The sequence below is a fragment of the Panicum virgatum genome, chromosome 3K (assembly GCF_016808335.1).
Source record: "Panicum virgatum strain AP13 chromosome 3K, P.virgatum_v5, whole genome shotgun sequence".
Classification (NCBI taxonomy): Eukaryota; Viridiplantae; Streptophyta; class Magnoliopsida; order Poales; family Poaceae; genus Panicum; species Panicum virgatum.
Genome location: NC_053138.1, coordinates 56959660 through 56975350, shown reverse-complemented (window position 1 = coordinate 56975350; position 15691 = coordinate 56959660). Strand labels below are relative to the sequence as shown.

Genomic DNA, 15691 nt, shown 5'->3' with positions numbered 1-15691 from the left:
AATCATGACCCGGTGCCAATGCATGCGTTAGGTACTTGTGCTCCCAACTCGCGAAATTTTAAAGTCTCTCACTGTCGGCACCTGATGAGCTCTCATCTCTCTCCCCGGTCACTCTCTCTCCTTCCTCACTCTCTCTCCCACGCACGCCGCCCCTCCTTGCTCCGGCCCCTCCCCTGCTCCGGCCCCTCCCCTCCTCCCTGCACCGGCGAGCACCCGCGTCGCCTCCTAGAGTTCGTCGCCGCGCACGGGCCGGCGGCGGAGGGGCAGGGCCGAAGAGCGGCCTACCCCCGACGGCGGAGCGGCGGGAGCGTGCCTGCTCCTCCTCCTCCTGCACGTGGCGGCGAGGGTGGCAGACGAGCTCTGGTGGCGCCCGCGGTGGCTAGAGGCGCACTTCGCGCGGCAGGGTGTGCGGGGCCTGCCGTACCGGCTCCTCCTCGGCTGCGTCACGGAGATGGTCGCGCTCATGGCGGAGGTCGCCGCCAAGCCCATGTCGCCGCCGGACTCACACGACACGCTCCCCCGGGTGCTCGCCTTCTACCACTACTAGAGGAAGATCTACGGTAACGAACGATTCGCTTGCTTGTCCAGCTCCGGAGTGGTGATCGATCGATTAATGGCGGCGGTGCAAGGCCTATGTTCCTGATCTGGTTCGGGCCGACGCCGCGGCTGACGGTGGCGGAACCGGAGCTGGTGCGCGAGATCCTCCTGATGCGCGCGGACGCGTTCGACCGCTATGAGGCGCACCCCGTGGTCCGGCAGCTCGAGGGCGACAGCCTCGTCAGCCTCCACGGTGACAAGTGGGCGCTCCACCGCCGCGTCCTCACCCCAGCCTTCTTCCCCGACAACCTCAACGTACGCGCACGCCGCGTTGTCTCCTCTCTCTCCCCTCCTCCCGGTTGCTTGAGCGGGCCCGAGCGCGGCAGCAGGAGCGGCGACGGCCAAGGGAGGAGGGCGGATCTCGGCGGCGGAGCTCCGGGCCCCGAGCGTGGCAGCAGGATGCCTGCTTTTATTTTTTTTGTTTGCCAAAAGTGCTTTGGTACCGGTTGGTCTTTCCAACCGGTACCAATGGATGTCTAAGGCACCGGGTGAAAAACCCGGTGTCCTAGACTGAGGCCAATGGTCTCGGTTTGGGGGTACCGGTTGTAAAACCGGTGCCTAAGCATCTCTTCAACCGGTGCCTAAGGCGTCGTTTCTAGTAGTGTTGCATCTGTACAAATTTCGGATGGTAAAACTTGCTTACTTTGGTGGGACCTATGGGATGGACAAGTCTTTGCTCAAATTTATCCCCATCTTCTCTCCTATGCTAAGCTCAAAAATATTTCTCTCCACAGAATTTCAGCAATGCCTTCCATAGAACAGTTATTCCATCTACCACTTTCTGCAGAAGCATATGCTCAGCTCCTGCTCCTTTGTGACAGATTGGATGGTCTAAATTTGAATACTGAGCAAGACATTTAGACCTATATTTGGGGGTCGCCTATTTTTTCCTGTGCCAAGGCATATAAACAACTCTCTGGACATGCATTTGCACCACCCACTTTCTAATGGCTTTGGAAGAACTGCTGTCAGCACAAACACAAAGTCTTTGTTTGGCTACTCTTAAAGGACAGACTCAGTACTCGGGATCTGCTTAGGCATAAAGGAATGGCACTTCAAAGTTTTGAATGTGTTCTCTGCACGCAACATTCGGATGAAACTATGATTCATCTCTTTCTACTTTGTCCCATGGCTACTCAATTCTGGAATTCCTTTGGACTCATAGTTCCGGTTTTTGCTGACTGTACAGAAGTGTTTATGTCATTCAGAACCCAAATCAATCAGCCTTTCTTCATGGTGGTAATAATTCTTGGGTGTTGGAGCATTTGGATGACTCGAAATGACTTCATTTTTAGGAATGTGCAGCCCAACTTGACTGCTTGTCAAGCCATTTTCAAAAAGGAGTTTGCTCTGGCTCTGCCTAGGGCAAAAAATGCTCACTTTGACATGATGCAAGAATGGATAGACAGCCTTTTGTAATCTCGCTCAATTTGTTGTCTCTTTTTTTTGTTTCCTGAGCTTTGGTTGTAAGAACTCCCTCTTTTTTATTATTAAATATATAACCAGTAGGGGTTTTAACCCCTCCTGTTTCCTCAAAAGAAATAATGAACAAGTGTGTTATATATATATCAAATAATAAAGAAGTGAAAAAGACGAAGCATCTACACTAGTAGAGCACTCGCCATTATTTATTTTAACCACCCACCAAACGGATCATGGTCATGGCCACAACGCACGCATTAGATTTGTAGCTCCAGGCCGGCATGGTTGGCAGTTCATCAGTCGCCATCCAAACACGGAGAAACGGACCAGAGCCTGATGAACCCAAGCCACACAGATCGATTATCAGTTTATCGATATTGCAGCAGAAACTTGACATCAGTTATGGGTCATTTTAAAGACTTCAAACACTACCGGAATCAGGCTCTGTGCCGTGTACCCGGCAATTTGCTGTGTGCTTTCTATCCTGCACACGACAAACTATCTTTTTGTCATGTGCACACACAGTAAAGTCATGCTTTGTCATGTGCTTTTTTTTTGCACACGGTAAAGTAATAAATTTGCAGTGTGCTTTTTTTGCACACGATAAAGTAATAAATTCAAAATGAAATATTTTTTTTAATTCTACAAAACTTTAACTGAGGCGGGCAAATTACAACTGATCCCCTCGGTTAATAGTCAATAACTAAGGTAGTTAAACAAACTACCCCAGTTAATACTCAATAACCAAGAAAAAACCGCCTCGGTTAAACAATTAACCAAGGCGGTTGGGTGCCCGCCTCGAGACCTTACGTCCGAGGCAGTTGCCATGCCTGCCTCGGTTAAGCCATTTTGCCTGCCTCGGTTAAAGTTTTTGTAGTAGTGGCTGCTAGGCCAACCTACTCACGCCACGCGCGGCCGGCTGTTGGCGCCGCTGCTCCGCCACCTACTTCTGCACCCCACTTCGTTGGGGATGAAAGGGAAGGAGAGAGCTTTTAGATAAGATGATGGGTTCCATGGGCGCCACACGCACTTGTGGGTGCCGCTGTTGGACCAGCCTGCTCCCGCCGTGCGCGGCCGGCTGCTGGTGCCGCTTCTCCACCGCCTACTTCCACGCCACCACTTCGTTGGGGATGAAAGGGAAGGAGATTGCTTTTGGATAAGATGATGTGTAGTCTTTTTCCATGGCTGTGAATTTTTTTTCCACCCCATTTTATTTTTTTTCTTGGGTTACTAACTAATCAAATCAGGGGTAAACAGAGCCTTTGTTCACCAAAAGTAAGTGCAAAATCGTACAGATAAAAAAAAGGTAAAATCACCATTTCACTTGGAAATAGGGGCAAGAATGCCAAAATCCCTTCATTTATTGGTAATGAGGCTTGTTTATAAGATGAGTTTATTGGACTTGCTCAAGGCCGTCCCTAGCGGCATGGAGAAATCATGTCAGGATGATATACAATAAAAAAATCAAACTCTTGGATACAACAATTTGTATCGTCGTACTATGATTTGTATCGTCGCAAAGCATGTGAGAGCGGAGACACAAGTTTCATTGGAAGGTGTGTCAGACTATTGCTCGTGGCTCGCTAGCGTGTCTCTTTGAGATCAGGGAAATCAGGACCAAAGAACAAAGGAACTAGGGTTTCTTTCTATTTCTGATCTGATTTTGAGGTAAATATCAAAGAGTTGTGAGGGGATAGATGTAGAATTAGGGTTAATCTGAATATGCCTTGCTTTGAATAGGAATTGTGCATTCTATTAATGGCACACCAAATAGAGGAATTGGAATTTTGGGCTAGAATTGATTTTCTCTATTCATTCACATAGTTTAGCCTGCAATGAAGTTCACATATCTTTTGGCAGCATTTCTTTCTTTCTTTTTTCAATTTTGTTGCTTTCAAACTTGCAACATATTGCATATTACTAATTTGCATTGAAAGATTTTCATTTACATGAATGTACTTGTACGATTATTTTGTTGAGAGTGATACTAGTTTGCCTGGAAAGATTTTCATTTATATGAATGTACTTAGTTTCATATTTTGTTGAGAATATGACTCATATTGTAGTTTCATTTTAAATGAAGCCCTTTGATGATATAATTTATTATCAGATTTGTTCTGCTTTGAACTGCATCTGATAACTAGATACATGATTTTACATTTTTACTAATCTATCTCTCTATGGGGATCAGTGGTACTACATTTCTATGCCATCTTGGGGTTGAGGGCACTGCTAGGCAAATGGTTTCATTTCCTAGAAACCCACCAGCTCCTACTCTCACGGAAGTTAGCATCTTTGACTTGCCTCTGATTTTATGGTACTAACCTGCCATTAGTCGATGTCATTATATTTCAAAAATTGAAATAGTTTGCACTGTCAGGAGTACTTCGTGCAGTTAAGAGCTCTTTCAAAAGAGGTCCAGTATCTGGAGGATGACTAGAAGTTTCTGTTTACATGGGGCAGCTATTATATACCCTTGTGTTTGCTATGATTATGAAGTACCTCCAGTGTTAGGAGACTGGGTGGTGAAGACCAACACCTTTTATAGTGAGAAGTTGAAATAGATCAAGAGAAGCATTGAGACTGTGAAGATGAAGGTGAAATAGATCAAGAGAATCATAGAACGTTAGCAAATTATAACCTTGTCTTCTTTACATTTTTGCTATAGCTACATTAGTCACCAGCTAACTTCCCCATGTTTTTTTTCTTTCCAGTATGTCACCATCAACATGCTTCATGTCCTTTAGAGGATGGGTGCTCTTGTCTGATTAACTAAGCTTCCAATAATTATTTTAACTTGTGCTACTGAGTTGGACTTTTTTTTTCACGAGTTAAATTTTGTTTTGTGATACTATTTGTTATATCTCTAAATGTGATGCTGTCAGCATAATGGGAAAAGGGGTACCCATAACCCTGGACAAAAGCATGATTAGGCGGGAATAGCCCATTAGCCTGCGGTGATAGCCGGAGTGGGTCTGACGCCGTCCTCCCACCGGAACGGACCACAAGCAGCCCGGAAGGTACCTTTCCTTCCCAGCGAAGATACCCGCCCGGTCCAACTTTAGATTTTTCTCATCCTTATCCAACCATGCTAAATATATATCTCATTCTAGAAAATTTCTACGTTGCCATGAAGCATGGCAACTCTCAAACCATGATCCGCCGCTGCTGTTGTGATGTGTCTCACTCGTGCCATCAGGAAGCGCGAGTACTCCAGTCCGTTGTTGCTAAAGCACAATCTAATCGCACTCGACATAGGAGCCTCCAACGACTTGTTTTTCAAAAGTCCAGCAGCAGCCCTCATAACCAAGGTCATAAACTTGAGTATGTCCTAGGACTTGAAGCGTTCGTGGGTCTGTGTCTCGCCATACACACATGTCAGTCTCTAGGGGTGGAATTAGACATATGCATCAGAATAATAACCTGTTTTTGTGGAGTCCTACTTGGTTGTTCTTAAATTCCTCAAAGTACGTTATCTTTGTAGTGGATAACTTTAGATCTTTGAGTAATGTCATGTTTTCTTCATGATCTGAGCTGACACTCCGGACACCATATTGAAAAGAATGGAAGGAAATATTCTAGAGTATTCTCCACAATGAAAAACGAAGACATTTCTCATGGAGCAGTCTAGAAATGTTATAAATAAAATTATAAAATATTGTAATATCTAGAAATTCTCAAGAAAAGGGGATACTTGTCTCAATACAATGGTCCTCCTCAGCTTATAAATAGAGGGTCCTCCCTTGCCATGGCATTCAACCATGAGCATGATAGATGAGAGTAAGGGTGGTAGTGCTATGTAGGAAAGAGTAAGAGAGAGGGGTGAGTGCTAGGCTATCCACTAAAGAAGATAATGTTGTAAACTCTTGTGTAGTTTCCAACTCCTCGATGTCGTTGATCACCTCCAACCACCTATGGATTTGGGAATTAGGGTTGTATCGTGCCAGTGACTAAGCTGACTTGGCAAGGTGTGCCACATCGTACATGCCCAAAATTTGGGGGTGGAAGTGGCTTAGGGAAGATTTTGTCCTATTTAGATAGTTGCATGCATGTTGTGGTTTTATGAATAGAAATACAGAAATTGTTTTAGTTGAAGGTTGAAAAAAGATATGGTTTCTCTATAATTGTAGTAAATTCATAAAAAAAACTTTTGCTTCAAGGTATCTTAAAACTATATAAATTCTGGACCAATTTCATATATATAAACGTAACTAAAACTGATGATGTCTAGAATGCTTCAGTTTGATATGATAGTTATCATGGTCTCGTCATCATGATAAAGATACTTTGCCAAGAGCAGCTCATCCCCTTAGCTTCCATCGATTAGAGGCTCCCATCCCCATCTTCTGTCATCATTAGAACCTCAAAAGGACAAAATTTTAGTAAGGTAATTTCTTTCTATTTTATTTCAATCTGGCCATAAAAAACAAATGGTGTCTGTATCCCACATAAAATCCAAAGCCATTTGTTGTTGTTAGAGGCGGAAAAAGTATGGGGATGGGTGCCTCTAATCGATGGTAAAATGTGTATTTTACATTCTAAACTGATAGGGTAGGTGATGATGTGAGCCAATGCGGCGTGCCACATTGGGGAATGGATGAAATTATATCGATTTGGATGGTTCAAAGACTGAACAAGGGACAAAATTAAGTTAAGCAGGATCGTTGAGAGATGAAATTCATTTTTTTTTGTTTTTTGCAAAAGAAAGCAAAGACCGAGTGAATAAATCACATCATAGCCACTGCCCACTAGCCAGCCTCTAGGTCTATCTCGACCTGCCCATTGTCCCAAACTTCTCCCACTCCCAAGTGCCGCCGCCACCAAGCCCGTGCTTTCCAGCCATCCAACCATGAGGGCTCTGTTTCGTCGCCTCGGGTGCCAGCTCCTGCGGGTGATAGTTCCCTCTGCACCCCCCCCCCTCCTTGCTTGTCTCGAGGTGAGCAGTTGTGCCTTGTTTTCATGGTAGGGTGTGTGAGTTTGATCTGAGTTCGTTTCTTGGCATGCCTCTTGAATTTGATCCGATAAATCTGTCGACTTTGAGATGGCGATCCTATTCAAGTTAAGATTGTGATCTAATAAATCTATTTCCTCTTTAGTCTGATTAATCTCTTCAAGCTGAGCCTGTGATAATCTGTATGCTTGGGTTGATGACCTGATAAAGATCGGTTCATGTTGGGTATTCTTTGTTTATTTTAGGTGCCCGCAGGCCTTCATTTGCTCCATGAAGATTGAAACCCTGATCTTTGATATACTTTTTGATTTTATTTAGTTTGAATTGAACTCTATTGTTAGCAATTATGTGCCTGGTAGTTGCGGTCCAAAATTACGCAAAGGGTAGATTATATCACCGTAGTTTGGACTGGACGATGTCTACATCTGGTAGGTTCTTCACAAACTTTCACAAAAATGGTTTGAAAGTCAGGTGCTTGAGTTGGGGCAATTCAAATCTGAATGCATACTAGTTTCTGCATATCAGGTGTATTAGTGTATCTCTCACGTTATTAATGTATCTACCAGATGAGAGCTGGACGACCTGCTGGTGCCGTGCTTATGATTAACAAGTCATGCCAAACAGGTTCTGACAAGGTAAGAAAGCCTTTTGTGCTGTTTACTTACCTTGCATGTGCATCAAATAGCTTGATATTTACTTTATCTATGCATATGCAGGACTACACCGATTTAATCAAGAAGTTGTCTGAAGCCGTTGAAAGGCACAGTCTTGATAAACAAGTACTTCCACAGCTTGGTTATCATCTTCCTTGGGGCTTTGGTTGGCGCCACTGGAGCTCTGACGATGAAGATCAATAAGAATGATATGGACAATTCAGCTATTTGTGCTAAACTGGAGAAGCAGAAGGCCAAGGCGGACAAATTGGAAAAAGTGGTTGAATGCCTTTCTGCACAAATTGTTGCTGGAGAAACCTCCACGGCTGACCATCCCAAGGGCGGTGCTTCCATGGCCCTTGGCACATCCAACACGGATGCCTCCACAGCCAGAGATGCTGACCAACGTGTTCTTAAGGGCGCTCCTTCACCCACGACCACTCTTAGCTCGGCTACGGGTGCTGCCTGCACGGCTAGAGATGCTGACCAGTGTGTCCTGAAGGGTGCTGCTCCACCCACCGCCACCGGTAGCTCGGCTACGGGTGATGCATAGGTGTAGCAATATGAGACTACCATGTAGACTACCTCCTTGCCTTGATATGGTGCCAGTTTTTTTGGTGTAAGACTGCATTGTGATACTTTGAACTGTCAAGACTCTTTAGGTTCAGATTAGGACAGACATTTCACCATTCAGATTCTGCAGTAGGTTCTTTATGTTTCTAATGTGGTTCTGTTGTTGTACCTGACCAGCGTGTGGTTTGTCTGTCTGCCTGCTAAGAAATATCATCAATGACTATGATTTCTGAATCGACGACATCTAAGTTTTTCTGTGAGTAGAATAACATGGTCCTTTTATCTTGTCAATTATTAGTTTTTCTAGTTGTATTCAAATGAGTAGGAAACCTTGTCCTGTGTAGTGCTCGGCTGGTAGTTATTTTTTTGATACACTATCCTATGTTCCAACTCCCAACTATTGCCCCCTTAATTCTGTTGCCTTTGAGTTTTAGGAGGTGTATCAGACACCAATTTAGGATTTTATAGGAGAGCACGTCTATTATGATAGGGGATTTGCCATATCAATATTTTTTGTTTAGTTTCTTTTTGACACAGAACATTTACCCATTATTATGTTGTCTTCATGTCAATACCTGCGGACTATTTTTGGGACATGCGGAGGAAAACTTAGCTGTTTTGAAGCGGACAGATGAAGCTCGAGCCAGAAACATTAGTGGCATCCAGGGTTAGTTGTTTACCCTAGGGCAATAGTGCACTATGTAAGAAATAAACAAAGAAGACATTAACATAGGAGATGTGGTTTCTAGATGCGTCTTCTATGACTCATTGGAGACGTGCTAACAACCTACATTTTCTATGAGTTTGCCAAAAACTCTTATAAATAAACTGTGTTTTCTATATATTTATATAACAGACACGTATTGTACAACCCGTGCCTTCAATAAATTCACAGTCCTAGGAGACACGAGTACTCAGCAAGTGTCTCCTTTTGTGTATCTCGGACCCGAATTTTTTATCCAATGGAATTGAATCCTCCCCTGCCTGAGTCTCTTTCTCTCTCCGTAATCCAGTTGAATCCTCCAAGGATGTGTTTAGATGGAGGGAAAATGAGATGCGAAAAGTCACATCGGACACTGTACCATACTGTAGCACTTTTCGTTTGTTTGTGGTAATTGTTGTCCTACTATGACCTAACTAGTCTCAAAAGATTCGTCTCGTCGTGTACATCAAAACTATACAATTAGTTTTTTTATTTACCTATATTTAATACTCCATGCATGCGTCATTTACTATATTTGATACTCCGTATTTTGATGGGATGGAAAGTTTGGAATTGGGTTGGAGTTTTTTTTGAACTAAACACAGCCCAAATCCTCCACCGCATCGGCGTCGCGTCGCCCCTCCCCCCCGCCGCGTTGCCCCCTCCCCTCCCTCTTCCCCCATTGACCCTCCCCTCCCTTCTCTCCCCCGCCAGCACCTCCTCCACTGTCAGCGGTGGGAACTCGAGGTCCGGGCGGAGGTGGTCGGCCAGCAGCGGGAGCTCCACGAACAGGCGGAGGTGGCCTGCCGGCGCGGAAGCTCGATGCGGGGCGAAGGCGCAGGAGCTCCACGCGGCCGGCCGGCATGGGGGCTCCACACTCGGGCAGAGGCGGCCTGCCGTCGCGGGAGCACGCCGACAGCCACATCGTGCTCTGGTAAGGAACCCTAGCCACTTCTCCTTCCACCTCTCCTCCCGCCGCCATCCGTATCTCCTGCACTTGGTAAGGAACCCTAGCCCCTAATTGCTTGATTGAATCTCTCGTTCTATTCTGCGGGATGGTGGCGCCGTCTCCAGCACTCGAATCCGATCGTTCCGTTCTCCCCAATGGTTCCAATTCGCTGTGGGCAGCAGATTTGATTGCTTGCTTGCTTGGTGGCGGAGCGCGAGTAGCAGTTCATGCAGCAAAAGAAGTTAATTGCAAGAACAGTCCTATAGATAGAGTAGCGAGTCCATTCAGAATTTTCACTAGCTTAGTTATTCTGTAAACATCTGTTCGATCATTTATACCTGGATTCACTTTAAATATTCTGCTTGATCTTGACTGTTACAAGTCTAGTTGCATGCAGGTGAATCCTAATTTAAATCTGAAGGTGAATCAAAATTTAAATCTGAAGGTGAATCCTCAATCGTGTTCTATAGTGATAATTTTACTCTACAAGCCGCTTCTTAATCAACAGACCATTTTTTTGCACTATAGAAACTAGGTGATAATATTTTTATTCATTTCATTGATCGGTGGCTAGATAAATTCAGATCGAGCTCCTCGCCACCATGTAGGGAAACAGCAGCTTACCATGTAGGGAAACAGTTACATATCCTATAATAACCTGCAAGATGATCTTATGAACGACTTGCAGATAATCATGCATCAGCTGTGCTCATATTATTCTGCCACCATTTTGTCATTTTGGTTTCATGTGGCATAATCAATTAATTTATGGAGAAAATGCAGAGTCTGACAGTCTACTCAGTTGCAGCAAACAGAATCTGGAGAGCATATTATGTCTGGAGGAGGCCTTAAATTGAAGGACTTCCAAATTTAAGCTGGGTGGCAAACGGTTTTTCTTCATATTCCCCATCAAAGGATCAGAAAAAAGGGTCTTGTAAGTGTTGAGGTCAAGAAGAAAAAGGGACAGGTATTTGAATTAAATCTTACATCTTATAGCAACTACTTAAGTGTGCTAGAGAATTTCTGATGCTTATATATGCACAATTATGATGAGACCTCAGGCCTTTATTGAACAAATAGAAGTTTGGAAAAATGGTCTTGTACAGAAGCAGAGTTAAATGACCCTTTTGTGCTTCTTCCTTAATGATAGAAGTCAAGCAAAACTGCTTTTTCTTTGAATTCACTGGCACTATTTTATGCCTGTGGGCAACTCTTTTGTTGAAAACTTGAAATGAATGATAGTAGAGTGACAGGCAAATTTTGCACATGGAGTTAGTGATCTTTTAACTCTTACTTCTAGTATTATTTGAAGAAATCTTATGTATGATCCCAAATTTGCTTCAGTGAACAGATGAGTGGTTTGCACAATGAAAAGGAGCCATCATTGCAGTATGGCATGAAGGTACTAGCTGTTGATATACCAATGGAATCAGGGCCTGACCAACGGCTATTCCTTGTCGGTGACGAACAAGAATACAAGGTGAGTGGAGCCTTGATATCAAGCCTATCAGAGGTACATATATATAGTTTCTTAATTGGCCAAACCAACACAAAACAAATAGAACCAGGAAATCTGGTACCTCTAAATGTAGTATCTTGCATTGGGCGTGGTGTTTTGATAGCTCCCTTTAGAATCATTTTGTTCTGTTTGAATTGTTCCTTTGGTAATCAGAATTTTCCTATGCCTGCAAATATTGAAGTGGTAGCAATTGGCTCTCTTCCCCTTATGTTGCTCATCTCTCGATCTCTCCAGGATAATTGAAACTCTTTGTTTTAGTTGGAAGCATCTTGGTTTGGTAAAACGATTGGACTAGTTACTTGATCTGTCTAGCACAGTTCTGTGCTTATCCTTTGTACATTGGAGCTCATTCCTTGTTAAATATGACCATATATAATGGTGTGTTCAGTTAACCTTGATTTTTTTTGTGCTAAATTTGTTGCTCATCATAACTGAATATTTGAACTAGTAGTCAGAATCAGTTCCAGAATTAGCTAGGTTCAGGATCATGGATGCTAATTTTTGTTTCTGAATCTCTCTTGTTCTGCAGGATAGTATGAGGTGTTGGCGTGGCTATGAGGAGGACTCGAGTTCTTTGCTGCTCTCAGTGTGCCCGTCGCTGTGAATGACAAGGCCTCCAAGATCCCATTTGTAAGTGATTGATGCAACAACAGGGAAACAAGTGAATGCATTGTGATAAATGTTGTTTGAGTTGGACACTTATGTGTTAATAGTCATCATAGAGGATCTTGTCTGATATATGAATTATGCCTTCTTATTTCATTAAGATCGGTAATGGCATTTGCTTTATTTTTGCTGATATTTTGGATGTAAATGGATTCAGTCTTTGATCCAATATTAAATTCTTACAGCTCTTAAGGTTTAGTCTTAGCTAACGTTTAGCAACTTATTTGTTGAGTGTATTTTGAATCCAGCACAACTTGACCTATATTTTTTTGACTGCTGGTTGAATTCACTTACTCGATGACTAACAATTATTATTAACAGACAAAAAGGCATGGCCCTGCTTTTGTGTCACATCAGTCCAAGATCTCTGATGGATAATTTCAGTAGTCGAGGTTAAGTAGTTACTGTTCTTGTGGTTGAGATTCAACATTATTTATCCTTTCTACATGCAAAGTGATTGAACTTGTGCATCTTAGTTATCTCTGTCTTTTACCTATTTTCACTTGGTTATCATCTGATACCTTTAATATGGTCACTTTGTCAGGTATAGGAATACAAAGAGTTGGCAGAGTGTTCCCATTATGCAGTTCCAATTCAAGTCATGCTTAGACAGACTGATCGGCTGTTGCTGCTGGCTAGGTTTGTTAACAAAGATATTGTTCACAAAGAAGAGTGTGTTCTGCCTAGTGGAATCGATGATCTTGCAGCGCTACCATTCTTTCTGTAGAAAATATGATCAAATGTGTTTATTAGCTGCTCCGTCGACTACTCAGGTCGAGCCCGCTTCTTCCGACGACTCTTCAGACGACGACGACCCCGATTGCTTCATCACCGCACCCAGGACGGATGCCCCGCCTTCTCCAGCCTATCTAGGACTAGATTTTTAGCTCTAGCCTTCCCTTTTGGTGCTTTGTTGCCAAAGAGGGAGATAGATAGGGGGAGCAGGTTGGTCTGTGGCGTGACTTGGACTCTTCATGGTTTTTGTTGTATATCGGTTGGATCTTGTGTTTCCTCTTGTGTTGACATGTCCCTACAAGTGGCTTTCCTTTCAATAATGCATGCTTGTTCAGTTCGTTGTTCATATCCTTTCTTGCATGTGTTGTTTAAGTGCTTTCAAGTTCATATTATGCTATCTCTACTTTGTGTAAGAAATCACTTCATCACCGGTTAAATTGACGCCCTTCAAAGTATCGTCGGTGCTTTGATGGTTTAATGATGCAATTTCGTTTTGGAGTTTGGATGCAGAAATCTTATAAGCACCAGTTATACCGACGCTCAACTATAACGCGTTGGTGTATTTGTAGTTGCAGTGATGCCAGTAGTTAGAATTAGTTAGAACTCCAACAGCTACTATTTGAGCTCAGTTGACCAGTTAAACCGACACATAGAACTGGTTTAACCGACGCTATGTGCTATTCAGAGAAGAATCTTCCAACGGCTATGTTTGGATCCCTAGCCTATATATACCCCTTTCTCGGGTCATTTGAGCTGCCTTGACATTTGAGCTGCCTTGACATGCATCCTGAATACCTGAGGCCACCCCAGAGCTGAAGAGAAGCATTTGAATCCTTGAGAAGAAGTGTTTGAGCTTGAGAGTTGATCCAAATCAAAAGAAATCATCCTTTGTGAGTAGCAAGTGTGCTTGAGCTTAGGGCCAGCTTAGTGTAGGTCAAGTGAAAGCTTAGGAGCTTGTTACTCTTGGTGTTTGACGGCACCTAGATGATCTTGGTGACTCGGAGGTTCTTGATGAGCTCTTAGAGTTTGTGGGAGCCCCAATAGATGGAGAAAGAGCATTATTAGTGAAACAATTGCTTCTTGGTGATGCAAGCGAGTGCAACCCTTTGTGGGTGCTCCAACGTAGATTAGGGGGGAGCGTCAACTCCTCGATACCATGAAAAAAATCCGGTTGTCTCGAGTCCCTCTTTTACATTCAAGCATTTACTTTGATTTACTTATTGCAATCCTTGCTTGCTTGTGTGTTTGAGTATGTTCCTCACATGTTAATGTGCTCTCTGGACTAGGCAATATATATTTGATAGTGTGATCTTTCCTAGGAATCATGAACATGCTAGTGTGTTTACCCACCTAGGATCACCGTGTTAGTGTGCTCTAGCTGTTAGGAAGAAAATTCATAGTTTGGGCAATACTAGTTCTAGGTTAAGTCCCAATTCAACCCCTCTTTTGGGGCCACGATCCTTACACAACCCAACAAAAAGCATTGTTGCTGCTAGCCAAGAACGAAGCTGAGGAGGGAGATGAGGATGGACTGCAAGCCCAAGCGAGAGGGCAGTAAGAAGAAGAGGATCCCGCCGTCCGCCGCCCGATCGTAACCTTCTCCAGCCCACCACCGATCGCCCCCAAATCCTAATTTCGAACTCTAATTTTCCCCGAACACATACGGGAGCCTTGCCGCGCTTGGCGCCGACTGTCGACGAACACATGCGGGAGCCTGCCGTGACCGCCAGCGCGGCTCGGAGCTCGTCCTTCTACCCTAGGGCCGATGCCGACGTGCACACGCCATAGCTCCACGGGATGGTGTTCGTGTGGAGCCATGGTTGGCATATGAGTTAGGAAGGGCAAGAATATCCTTTTGCACCTCTATCACGGTCAACAAATGAGGACAATGGTTCAGCTGGGATCCAAGTTTTATTTTGATGCTCTTCAGAGGAAAATGAGTTTCTACGGTGATATATTAGGGTTTGAAGTTATTAAAACCAATGGTTTGTGGGTCCTGCCGGCAATTCGAAAATGACGAGGACGGGTGCAGGGAGAAGTTGTAAGGCCCACGACACCACAGTCCTTATTTCCATCCAACATGAAATTCTGACTCAACAATCACCATCGAAAAATCACAAAAATCATTGCATACACATACATCTTCGCGCCTCTTCTTTATACAAAATGCAGATAATAGGTCATAAAAAGGTGCGCGCGCGCGCGCACACAACTCAAGCTTCTAAAGGGAAGCCAAACTAAGAAGCTCGCCGACGCTGATGGTGGTAATTACATCAGTTGGACGGCCACGAGAACCCCAACAGAAAGAAAGACAGAACACTAGATATTGCAGAAGAGACACGAAAAAGGCCAGGTGCCCCGTCACTCCCGCTCGGGCGACGCGGGCGCCTCTCCAAACCCTAGGCCGCCGCCGCCGCGTGCTCTCTCCCCCACGCCGCGCCGCTGCCGGAGCGGGTCGCCGGCAACTTGGCCGGCCCGCGGGGAAGGCGGCGGCGTGGCCTTCCTCCTCTCCTCGTTGGTGGGCTGGGGCGGGCGCGGCCGCTCGAGCCCGGCGGCGTGGCTCGCCGGCGCGGACCGTCCTCCGCGGCGGCGGGAGGTGCAGCCTCCGGATCCAGCGGGGCCATGGCCGGATCTGGGGCCTGCACGGAGAGGGCTCTTCTTTGGTTGAGGATGGAGGCTGGAGCCGGGCGGTAGCGATGGCGGCTCCGGATGGGGCGGATGGCGCCGGCGGCTGGCCGGCGCTGCGTGCACGTCGCAGCCGCCCGCGTGGCGCAGGCTTCGGCGGCAGCGGTTCGGCGTCGAGCCGGCTGGCGGCGGGCGGCGGGGCCTGGTGGTCCTCTGGTGCTGGCGGCTCTGTCCGGCGGCGCCAGGGCAATCTCGGGCCTCTCCGAGTTTTTCCATGGAAGGAGTAGGCGATGGTCGG

The 15691-nt window shown here is 45.1% G+C and overlaps 1 long non-coding RNA gene across 5 annotated transcripts; it reads left to right on the top strand.

The window, feature by feature from the left end:
- The first annotated feature begins 9511 nt into the window (after positions 1 to 9511).
- Positions 9512 to 13114, top strand: LOC120699825. Of its 5 annotated transcripts, none has more exons than XR_005685643.1 (6): positions 9512 to 9833; positions 10657 to 10815; positions 11193 to 11361; positions 11897 to 11997; positions 12355 to 12425; positions 12578 to 13114. It is a non-coding gene; the product is annotated as an uncharacterized LOC120699825 (long non-coding RNA). The 5 variants fall into 5 exon arrangements; XR_005685644.1 differs by having other exon boundaries at positions 9525 to 9833; positions 10651 to 10815; XR_005685645.1 differs by lacking the exon at positions 9512 to 9833 and having other exon boundaries at positions 9840 to 10815; positions 12578 to 12672; positions 12807 to 13114.
- Positions 13115 to 15691: the final 2577 nt, after the last annotated feature.